The following is a 12700-nucleotide window of genomic DNA, read 5'->3' as shown; positions in this document are numbered from 1 at the left end:
TTGTTGTTGTTGTTGTTGTTGTTGTTGTTAATATTAAGCCAAGTTTCTGCAACATGGAATGAGGAAACGTTGTACAGCATTATCGATGCCTGATTATCGTCTTCCAAAGCAACTGCTTTATCCTCAACATAAAAATGGAAAGCGTAATGCCTGTGGACAACAAAAGAGGTTTGAAGACGCTCTCAAGGCAAACCATTAAAAATGTAGTATAAACACTGACAATTGACAATCACTGGCCTCTGAGTGCTCCAATTGGAGAACAGGCTTGACCAAAGGTGTCATGCGCTTTGAAGACACTCGAACTCAGGACACAAGGGAGAAACGTGCTAGGAGGAAGGCACGTTTGCCAAATCTACACCATGATCAACTCCCGCCCAGGAACCAATGTCCCCACTGTGGAAGGAGAAGACTCCCTGGGAAAGACCCTGATGTTGGGAAAGATGGAGGGCACAAGGAGAAGGGGATGACAGAGGACGAGATGGTTGGACAGTGTTCTCGAAGCGACTGGCATGAGTCTGACCAAACTGCGAGAGGCAGTGGAAGACAGGAGTGCCTGGCGTGCTCTGGTCCATGGGGTCATGAAGAGTCGGACACGACTGAACGACTGAACAACAACAACCTCCCTTAACTCAAAAGTCCCCATATTGCAGCTGTCCTTCATAAGGGAGTAGCTTCATCCCGTTGATCATTTTGGCTTCCGTTCCCTGGACCTTATCAAACCCAACAATATCCTTTTTTGAGGAGAGGCGACAGTCGGTGCTTCGGAGGCTGGCAGCAAAGGGAGCCCAGGCGAGATGAAGGCTGCCCTCCCTTCCTTTTCCAGCTTGCTTTATCCTGACCCTGCTAAAGATCCGTTTCCCGCACCCACACTTTCCCCCTCCGCCAGGCTTCATCTCGGGAGCACAGCTTCCAGCTGCAGATAAGTGCCTCACAATGGGCCAGCTGGGTGTCAGTGAATTGCCCGGCTTTGATGCTGTTGCTGCTTTCTGCAAACCAGTCTCTGGCACTCATGGAAGTGAAGCTCCCCTTGGCATCGAGGGGTCCACTGGGGCTCAGTCTCAGTGACATTGTTGCAGAGTCAATGCCTGCCTATTCCACACATGGTGAATGCTGGACCAGTTTAAATGTGGGGTTTTGGGGGGGGGCAAGAGCATCACAAAACCTGCAAGGGTTTTTTTTTAAAGGGGTTTTCCATCAAGAGGGATCATAGAATCATAGGAGAGTTGGAAGGGGCTCCAAGAGTCATTTAGTCCAATCCCCTGCGATGCAGTAATCCCTGAGAGACGCCCATCCAACCTCTGTTTAAAAACCACAAATGAAGGAGACTCCACAACCTTCTGAGGGAGTCCGTTCCACTTCCAAATGGCCAGTGTGGTGTAGTGGTTAAGAGTGGTGGACTTGTAATCCGGTGAACTGGGTTCGCGTCTCCCCTCCTCCCCATGCAGCTGCTGGGTGACCTTGGGCTAGTCACACTTCTCTGAAGTCTCTCAGCCCCACTCACCTCACAGAGGAAGGGAAAGGAGAATGTGAGCCGCTTGGAGACTCCTTTGGGTAGTGAAAAGCGGGATATCAAATCCAAACTCGTCTTCTTCTTCTTACCATTGGAAAGTTCTTCCTGGCGTTTAGATGGAATTGCCTTCCTTGTGATTTGAATCCACTTGCTGTATCAGATGAAGGGTGATGCAGGTGTTTCCCCAACACAGGGCGCCGAGCTGTGGGGTTGCCAAATTGAGAAGATCCATAATTGGGAAGATCCACTTGGGGCTGCCAAGTTTGGCCTCACTCAGGATGCCATGCTACCAAAGATGAACAAAGTCTGCCCCTGGCTCCATCCTCCACATGATAGCTCTTCAGATATTTGAATCACAGAATCATAGAATTGCTCCTTCACATGCAGCTGCTGGGTGACCTTGGGCTAGTCACACTTCTCTGAAGTCTCTCAGCCCCACTCACCTCACGGAGTGTTTGTTGTGGGGGAGGAAGTTCTGGGCCCCACAGTTCAAGAAGGATACTGACAAGCTGGAACGTGTCCAGAGGAGGGCAACCAAAATGGTCCAAGGCCTGGAAACGATGCCTTATGAGGAATGGCTTAGGGAGCTGGGTATGTTTAGCCTGGAGAAGAGAAGGTTAAGGGGGGATATGATAGCCATGTTCAAATATATCAAAGGATGTCATCTAGAGGAGGGAGAAAGGTTGTTTTCTGCTGCTCCAGAGAAGCGGACACGGAGCAATGGATTCAAACTACAAAAAGAAGATTCCACCTAAACATTAGGACTGCAGGAAGATCAAACCTATCCATTCTGAAGGAAATCAGCCCTGAGTGTTCACTGGAAGGACAGATCCTGAAACTGAAGCTCCAAGACTTTGCCCACCTCATGAGAAGAGAAGACTCCCTGGAAAAGACCCTGATGTTGGGAAAGATGGAGGGCACAAGGAAAAGGGGATGACAGAGGATGAGATGGTTGGACAGCGTTCTCGAAGCGACTGGCATGAGCCTGACCAAACTGCGGGAGGCAGTGGAAGACGGGAGGCCCTGGTGTGCTCTGGTCCATGGGGTCATGAAGAGTCGGACACGACTAAACGACTAAACAACAATAACAAATTTTAAAGCCATCTAGGTGAGTGGCCATCACTCCTGTGTTTAACATCCTGGGACATGTTGCCTGGTGTGCCGTGGGAAAAATTGTGTTTATTTGATTCCTATTCAAGAGAATTACTTTATTACTTTATATATAGTCAATATAGGCACAGAGTTAATTTTTTTAACATTTTCTAATGGTGGTGTGCCTCGTGATTTTTTTCATAAAACAAGTGTGCCCTTGCCCAAAAAAGGTTGAAAAACACTGCCCTAAGCCGTTCCTCATAAGGCATCGTTTCCAGGCCTTGGACAATTTTGGTTGCCCTCCTCTGGACACGTTCCAGCTTGTCAGTATCCTTCTTGAACTGTGGTGCCCAGAACTGGACACAGTATTCCATGTGAGGTCTGACCAGAGCAGAATACAGTGGTACTATTACTTTCCTTAATCTAGATGCTATACTCCTATTGATGCAGCCCAGAATTGCATTGGCCTTCTTGAACTGGGGTGCCCAGAACTGGACACAGGACAGGGAAGCTCCACAACTTTAGTGTCTGTCCAGATTTTTACTTCTTGAAATGTGGCAATCTTCCGTTGCCGCTGAGATCAGATGACAGCTCTCAGGTTAGAGTCAGGGGAAACTCTGAGCTCCGGGAGGTTAAAATGAAGGTAGGGGAACTGATAGCTTGTCGGGGCTGAGATGCACACAGGCTCTCAGACAATGGAAAGCACGCAGATGAAATACCGGCGGACCATTATTCCGGACCACTGCACTTATTACCAGATTTCAAGGCAAGGTGTCTAGGAAATGGATATCTCTCTATAGCGGGCTGGAAGAAGCGAGCTAGTGTTGGGGAGAGATGGCAGGGAAGAGGCCAGGCCGGATGATGGGATGATGGGGGTGGCTTCTCCCTGCAGAGACAGCTCCATTAATCCCTCCGTCAAACACGTTTTGTGAATACTCTCTTTCCTCGCTGCCAGCTAGGCCAGGCCGTGTAGCCTAGACTTCTGTTTCCAACAGGGGCCAGCACCAAATGCCTCCGGGAGAAGCTCAGAATGGGGGTTCGAGGGTCACGGCCTCCCCTCCGTTGCTGGCCCTAGCTATCAGCTGGAATTTAGAGGTAGATTACCTTTGTTTTTTCGTTTTTTTTTTTTTTGAGCCGACATGCTTCTAACTTTATTGAACAATGATTGCACAAACTTCTACTGTACTCCACAGTAAAGGTTAAGTGGCTGAAGGTATTGATCATAGTTGGATTTTGAAAATATTTGTTGATGGTGTTCAAGAGATAGTTGGGGGGGGGCAACATTCTTTTTTCCCACCTTCTTAACCTGGAGGCCAACCCATCTCCCATGATATATGGGAGTCAAGTATAAACTCAATAGAAATAGCCTCTATGGATTTAAGACTAAGACTTATTCAACAGAAAATAATATTTAGAGTCCACTGGACCCCAGCAAAACTATACCAGAAGATAATAACAAGTGCAGACAATTGCTGGAGATGTGGGAGTAAAATGGCAAACTTAGTACATATGTTGATTAATTGCCCGATGATAAGATCATTTTGGTGTGAGGTGAGGATATTTATAGCAAGAGTTATAAAAAGGAGTTGTCATTTAGGGGAACTGAATTTAGTTCTAAACTATATTCCAGAAACGTGGGAGACTTCAGGGGGTAAAAAATAATAATGGATATACCGTGCTATATTAGAAGCAAAAAAACTTGTTTTGATGAACTGGAAAAGCCGTAAAAAGATTCAATTGAGCACATGGATTGATAATATGGATAGATTAGCTACATATGAACGAATTGCATGTCGTCGCAAATTAAGAATGGATAAATATGAAGAAATCTGGAATTAATATTTAAGTGATAAGGCGGACAGAGGTGGGAGGTAGAGGGAGGCGAGAGAGGTGGGGGAAATAGTGTTGTAAAAAAAAAAGGTGTAGTCAGAGGTATAGCAGTGTATTTAAATTTGAATTGTCAAACTGTGTTATTATGGTTGTTATGGTTTTTATTGTTCGTGTTTTTTGTGGTTGATGCTTGTATCAAAAATAAAAAAAGATTAAATGAAAATTTTAAAAAAAAAAACCATCTGACGGCCACCGAGGACATGGAGATGCACATGGTAGACAGACTGACTGCCACCCAGCCCTTCGTTCACCACCATTCGGTATCCCCTCGTCAAGCCTAATTCAGCTGCACATTTCTTGCCCACAATCATTAAGTGTCCGAGAAGAGCTTCATCAGAATCTTGCGCTTGAGAAACCTGAGCAATAGGCTTATTAGGAACCACTAGGAAATGGGTTGGAGCTTGTGGGGAAACATCGTGGAACGCAAGGCACTTCTCGTCCTCCAAGATGATCTTCGCCAGGATCTCTATGCGATCTTCCCGAAGATGGTGCTCCACCTGCGCTTTGCTGATCTCATCAGCCATCGCGAACTGCCTCCTCCGGTAGATTACCTTTGTGACATCTCCTCGTTCCCTGAGAGCTGAGTCTCTGCTCCTCTCACCAGGGAGGAGAGCAAGAGAGGGGCAACATGGTGGAGAGGTTATTGGGCTACCGGATATGACCTGAAAATATCCTATCTTGATTCAGTTAGATGGGGAAAGGCTCTGGATCAGCTGCCACATGGGATACTGTGTCCAGTTCTGGGTGCCACAATTTAAGAAGGATGTTGACAAGCTGGAAGGTGTGCAGAGGAGGGCAACCAAGAGGATGAAGGGTCCAGAAACCAAGCCTGATGAGGAACGGCTGGAGGAGCTGGGTCTGTTTAGCCTGGAGAAGAGGAGAATGAGAGGAGATAGGATAGACATTAGAAGGGCTGTCGTGTGGAAGATGGAGCAAGCTTGAAACCGACAGCTTCAAAAGACAAGAAAGGAGATTCTGACTAAACATTAGAAAGAACCTTCTGGTGGCAAGAGCTGCTTGACAGACAAATGGACTTCCTCAGAAAGTGGCTGACTCTCTGTCTTTGATGATGTTTCCTGCTTGGCAGGGGGTTGGACTGGATGGCCCTTGTGGTCTCTTCCAACTCTATGATTCTATGAGGTGTTAAGAAAAGCAATGACAAACCTAGACAGCATCTTAAAAAGCAGAGACATCACCTTGCCGACAAAGGTCCGTATAGTTAAAGCGATGGTTTTCCCAGTAGTAATGTACGGAAGTGAGAGCTGGACCATAAAGAAGGCTGATCGCCGAAGAATGGGTGCTTTTGAATTCTGGTGCTGGAGGAAACTCTTGAGAGTCCCATGGACTGCAAGAAGATCAAACCTATCCATTCTTAAAGAAATCAGCCCTGAGTGCTCACTAGAAGGACAGATCCTGAAGTTGAGGCTCCAGTACTTTGGCCACTTCATGAGAAGAGAAGATTCCCTGGAAAAGACCCTGATGTTGGGAAAGATGGAGGGCACAAGGAGAAGGGGGCGACCGAGGATGAGATGGTGGGACAGTGTTCTCGAAGCGAATGGCATGAGACTGACCAAACTGCGGGAGGCAGTGGAAGACAGGAGTGCCTGGCGTGCTCTGGTCCATGGGGTCATGAAGAGTTGGACACGACTGAACGACTAAACAACAACAACACCTTTGCGAATGGGTGCTCCATCAGTGAATGGATTGAAACCAATTTCACCCTGCTGTTCAGGCAAAAGAAAAGCGGGGCTCTTTGAGCAATTTTTGCAAACAGCTAACAGCCCTGAGGGTTGCCATGTGTCCTCTTCTTCCAGGACACGCCCTCTTTTTCAGGGACTAAAAATCGAGACAAATTGCACTCATTTGCCGTGAATATAGTGTCCTCTTTTTTTTGCTCTTCGAAAAAGCTTTGATTTTCTAAGATCCCCAGGTGGCCATGAAGCTCACTGGGTGACGTTGGACCGGTCACCGCGTCTCTTAGCCTAAAATACCTCGCAGGGTTGTTGCAGGGATTAAATGAGAAGGTGGAGAGAAACAGGTGGGATAAAGATGCAATTAATACCGTACTTACTGGAATCTAATGCACCGTCGAATCTAATGTGCACCCTAATTTTCAAGTCGTAATTTGGCCATCAAAGGCGCACATTACATTCGAGTAAATACGGTAATAATAATAATTTCTAGATATCCAGGTGGGTTGATGTCTGCCTGCTCACCTGCCTCTATTTATCCCGGTGTCTCCTCCTGCTGCTGCTGCTGCTGCGGCACTTCTTACTTATTTTGTGAGAATGTCTTGCCTGCTTTGGGAGGAAACACCCCCCCCCCCCCAAATGTAGGTAGCTCACAATTGCCTTTCAAACCTGAGTCGACCTGCAAATGAAACATTTAAAGGCAAAATCCGCTGCAACTAAACAATAAGCCAGCATTAACCGTGGAGTTTAGTCTCGGTTGCGGCTCTCCTGTTTCTTCTTCCATCCGCTCCCTCTCGGCATTGCGTGTGGCTGGATGCTGCCCTTCTCTGTCTCCGCACGGTACCTTGGCCTACGCACTCACCTGGAGGGATGCAGAGAAGGTAAGAGCAACTCCAGGGGGATGGTGAGCAGAAGGAGGTCAGCGAGCGACCGGGTGATCTCCCCAGCCTCCTCCTTCCAAGTCCAATAAAAACCATTTGATTCCAGCCTGTTACTTTGTCTTCCATCCTGAGGTCACTGCATAAGAACATAAGGAGAGCGTGCTGGATCGGGCCCATTTAGCCCAGGATCTTGTTCTCTTTTTTATGCATATAAATAATTTTTATTAAGTTTTACATTGTTGTTGTTTAGTCATTTACTCGTGTCCGACTCTTCGTGACACCACGGACCAGAGCACGCCAGGCACTCCTGTCTTCCACTGCCTCCCGCAGTTTGGTCAGACTCATGTTAGTAGCTTCGAGAACACTGTCCAACCATCTCATCCTCTGTAGTCCCCTTCTCCTTGTGCCCTCCATCTTTCCCAACATCAGGGTCTTTTCTAGGAAGTCTTCTCTTCTCATGAGGTGGCCAAAGTACTGGAGCCTCAACTTCAGGATCTAGTGAGCACTCAGGGATGATTTCCTTCAGAATGGATAAGTTTGATCTTCTTGCAGTCCATGGGACTCTCAAGAGTCTCCTCCAGCACCATAATTCAAAAGCATCAATTCTTTGGCGATCAGTCTTCTTTATGGTCCAGCTCTCACTTCCGTACATTATTACTGGGAAAACCATAGCTTTACTACTGGGAAAACCATCGCTTTAACTATACGGACCTTTGTCGGCAAGGTGATGGCTCTGCTTTTTAAGATGTTGTCTAGGTTTGTCATTGCTTTTCTCCCAAGAAGCAGGCGTCTTCTAATTTCGTGACTGCTGTCACCATCTGCAGTGATCATGGAACCCAAGAAAGTGAAATCTCTCACTGCCTCCATTTCTTCCCCTTCTATTTGCCAGGAGGTGATGGGACCAGTGGCCATGATCTTAGTTTTTTTGATGTTGAGCTTCAGACCATCTTTTGCGCTCTCCTCTTTCACCCTCATTCAAAGGTTCTTTAATTCCTCCCCACTTTCTGCCATCAAGGTTGTATCATCAGCATATCTGAGGTTGTTGATATATCTTAATTCCGGCTTGGGATTCATCGCAGTCTAGCCTTTTACATACATTCTTTTAAACATCCAATAATATTCATCTCTTATACATATTTTTGACTTCCATCAACCACTTCTCAAGATTTTCAAATTTCCTAATTTCTTCTTGTATTTCCAACTTCACTATTATGGTACTTTTTCTCACAATAATTGATTATTACCTTCCAAAATTATCGCCGTAATATTTCCTAAAATTAACCTTGCAAAACTTCTTGTAAACCTACCAGCGCGATTTGTTGTTTACAACTGTCTTTCAAATATTTCTCTAAATTTAGTCCCGTCCTTCAGGAATTCCTGGTCCCGCCGGTTTCGAATTCTTCCTGTCATCTTGTCCAATTCTGCATAGTCCATTAATTTTATCTGCCATTCTTCAATCACAGGTAGGTAGCCGTGTTGGTCTGCCCTAGTCAAAACAAAATAAAAAATAAAAAAATTCTTCCAGTAGCACCTGTCTTAGGAGATAATGGAGGGGTGCACTTTTGGGCATGAGGTTGAGCAATTGGATGGTTGCAGCTCCTGCTATGGTTGTAGCCACTGATGTGGGTGAGACATGTTTTGTTGCAGCTGGGGCAGAAACTGCCTTCTTGACTGTTGGTCTTCTCCGCTGCATCTGCTAGAGCCAAACCCTAAGCGTTTGAGCTCCATTGGCTCCCCACACGTGGTGAGCCGGCCAGTCCAAGCCGTCGCCTGGGATTGTGGCCCCTGTTGCCTGCTGACAGCTTCCAGGAGCCACAGGTGAGGTCTGAGTTCATGGTGGGGGACCAAAGGTGGGCAAACTACCCCAGAAGGAGCACAACGTGGCCCCCAGCCACCCCTCCCCTAACGCCCAGTACGCCCTGTGTATGTATGTATGTTTGTGTGTGTATTTCAGTAATTCTCTCCCTGCCACCCACAGAAAGACACTGCAGCTTATCACCGATGCAGCAGGGGACTGGAAGCCCCCCCCCAACTCTAAAGAGGGGACCCCCCCTCCTTTCCATTGCTGCCTGCGCCCGGGGGACACGCACCGCAGAAAGCAAAACCTGAGCAGACATCTGTGCTGACGGAAGCACGGCTGCCTAATTCCCTCGCAAGAGCTTTATTATCCCATTGCATTATTAATCCCAATTATTCATTTGCTTGATTACGATTCTTCTATTTTAGTGGTTTTATGAATTGCGGTGCCTCTCCCCGAGGCGTGGAGGGTATAGGACGGCATGCCAATGTGGGCTCCGCTGCGGAGAGTCACGCGCACGACGCCGTACCTCGTTTCCAGCGGGGAAACCTGTGCGGAGAAGGCAGCCAGCTTCTGAGTCACACAGGATTGTTCCGCGGAGAGAGAGAACGCCAGCAAAGGGGCGGGTGGAGGGGGGGAGTTTATTCCCTTAGGGAAATTGCACCCGTTAAGAGAGCTCTGGAATCCACGCAGAATGCTTCATTCAGTAGGTGGATGTCTCCACCCCACCCTGAAGAACTCTGTGCCATCCGACAGCTTGCCCCTGTACTCGAGCAACACCTGACCTGACTTAGCTCCCTTCTCACAGCAGAGTTTTCATGTCAGAAAGGATGGTCCCAAATAGGGGCGTAGCAAGAGGGGGCGAGGGGCAGGTCGCCCCGGTTTCCATAATGGAGGGGGTGACAAATTATCAAGGAACAATTTTTTTGGGGGGGGGGGAATCGATTTTTTTTTTTTGGATTTTTTTTTTTTTGAAAATGCCTGCTCCGAAGGTCTTATCTTACTATACTAGGGATTATATAGCTATATATGAAATTTCATGCATATCGGTCAATATCTTGACCCTCCTCCACCAAAATAGCTGTTCACTTGGCTGTTTTCCTATGTCGTGAAAGCTGAAATTTCAGTTCAGTGGAGCACTTACTGTTCCCAACCCTAACCCTGTGGGAAGCCATCTAATTAGACTTCAATTTGATTTTGAGATGTTTTTAAGAGGTAATTAAATTATTGTTTGATTTTATGCCAATGTTATGTATCTGATGTTAACCACCCTGAGCCCGACTTCGGCCGGGGAGGGCGGGATATAAATAAAAGTTTTTTATTGTTATTATTTCTTTGTAAGAAAATATGAAATAACGTAAAACCATTTTTGCGGGGGGGGGGGAATCAACCGGGGTGTTGACAAGAAATTTTCCGCACCGGGTACCACCTGACCTTCCTATGCCTGGGGGTGGGGGTGGGGTGATAAAAATTCTTTTGCCCCTGGGTACCAATTTACCTTGCTACGCCCCTGGTCCCAAATAGGTTAGGGTCTGAAGCAGAAAATTCAGTTGATGGTGACTTCTCCCCGGGGAGCATAGTCTCAAAGGGAAGTTACGTTTCTTGCTGGAATGAAGCAAAGTTGCTCATGGGCGTGATTTTCAATGGGGGCAGAAACCCCCGGAGGGATTGTTCGCCGCGGGTCTGATAAGCCTTTTTCACGGCACCCCAAACCTGCTCCTTATTCATTATTCATCGCATAGCATGTATACAGTTTCTCAGCTGCAAAAAATTGGTGTACAAAAAGAAGAAGATAAGGCAATAAGGAAATTCAGCAACAATGATTTAAGGCATTCGAAAGGTTAAGGTAAATATAGACTGAAACTCGTAAAGTTCCTAAAGATATATAGGTGGGCTTGTCCAAACAAAATTGGTTTTAGCAAGGGCAGTGAAGGCACCTGCCTGACGTCAATAGGCTGGGAGTTCCAAAGTTCTGCCACACTAAAATGTTGATTTCTTACAAATCCCCCACTGGTGTTATGTGCTCCCTGTAACAATGCCTGAACATATTCTCCTGAGCTGCCCTTTCTATACAGATTTCAGGCTGTCGGGGTCTTTTCCAGGGAGTCTTCTCTTCTCATGAGGTGGCCAAAGTACCGGAGCCTCAACTTCAGGATCTGTCCTTCTAGTGAGCACTCAGGGCTGATTTCTTTAAGAATGGATAGGTTTGATCTTCTTGCAGTCCATGGGACTCTCAAGAGTCTCCTCCAGCACCATAATTCAAAAGTATCCATTCTTCGGCGATCAGCCTTCTTGATGGTCCAGCTCTCACTTCCATACATTACTACTGGGAAAACCATAGCTTTAACTATACGGACCTTTGTCGGCAAGGTGATGTCTCTGCTTTTTAAGATGCTGTCTAGGTTTGTCATTGCTTTCCTCCCAAGAAGCAGGCGTCTTCTAATTTCGTGACTGCTGTCACCATCTGCAGTGATCATGGAACCCAAGAAAGTGAAATCTCTCACTGCCTCCATTTCTTCCCCTTCTATTTGCCAGGAGGTGATGGGACCAGTGGCCATGATCTTAGCTTTTTTGATGTTGAGCTTCAGACCATATTTTGCGCTCTCCTCTTTCACCCTCATTAAAAGGTTCTTTAATTCCTCCTCACTTTCTGACATCAAGGTTGTATCATCAGCATATCTGAGGTTGTTGATATTTTCCCCCCGGCAATCTTAATTCCGGTTTGGGATTCATCCAGCCCAGCCTTTCACATGATGGAGAGCAGCGTTACAAGAACTTTTAAAAACTCCTACCATATCCCAGAATACAGTCATTTGGAAACGTCATTACTACATCACTAAAACATCATCACTACATCACGAAAGGGGAGGGTTATACATGATTAACATATGGGGGAAACGGAGCAATATCAGGGAGATAGCCCTGAGCAAATGTGAATGGGTGTTTAAGTATTGGCAAGGATACCTTGAGCACTTATCTGGGAGAGAACAATGGGATTCCAGCTGAGGGATATTAGCCCAGTGGCTTCCTGAAGCACCCAGAGATTACCTGTTGAGGCATTTCCCTGTGCAGTCCAACCCCCTGCCAAGCAGGAAACACCATCAAAGCATTCCTGACAGATGGCTGTCAAGCCTCCCCTTCAAGACCTCCAAAGAAGGAGACTCCACCACACTCCTTGGCAGCAAATCCCACTGTCCAACAGCTCTTACTGTCAGGAAGTTCTTCCTAATGTTTAGGTGGAATCTCCTTTCTTGTAACTTCAATCCATTGGTTTCGAGTCCCACCCTCTGGAGCAGCAGAAAACAGGCCTGCTCCATCCTCCAGATATTTGAAGGTGGCTCTCATATCTTCTCTCAGTCTCCTCTTTTTCCAGGCTAAACACTCCTTCAACCATTCCTCATCAGGCTTGGCTTCTTCTTCATCATCATCATGTATTTCTATCCCAACTTTTTCTCTAGGGAGCTCATGATGGCATAGAGGGTTCTCTCCTTTCCCATTTAATTCCCATGACTCTGTGGGCTATATTTGGCTGAGAGGCAGCGACTGGCACCCAGGTCACACCCAGTAAGCTTTGTGGCCGAGTGGGAGGATTTGAAATCTCGTCTCTCTCAGGTCCTAGTCCGACACTCTAACCACGACACCTCTGACCTAGCAGCTATGAGGATCGGGGCCTTTTCTGATGGTGGCTCCCTCCTTGTTGTGGGTCTCCCTCTCAACAAAACACGCCAAAAGAGGAAGGCCTTTCAGGACCATTCGGGAGGCGAGCCGAGCTCTGTCTGTTCTGCAAGGCCTCTGCCTGAGCTGTCTGCTTCGATCCTAAATATATGCCTTATCTTCC

This window comes from Lacerta agilis, chromosome 8 (genome assembly GCF_009819535.1).
Source record: "Lacerta agilis isolate rLacAgi1 chromosome 8, rLacAgi1.pri, whole genome shotgun sequence".
Lineage (NCBI taxonomy): Eukaryota > Metazoa > Chordata > Lepidosauria > Squamata > Lacertidae > Lacerta > Lacerta agilis.
This window is presented reverse-complemented; position numbering follows the sequence as displayed.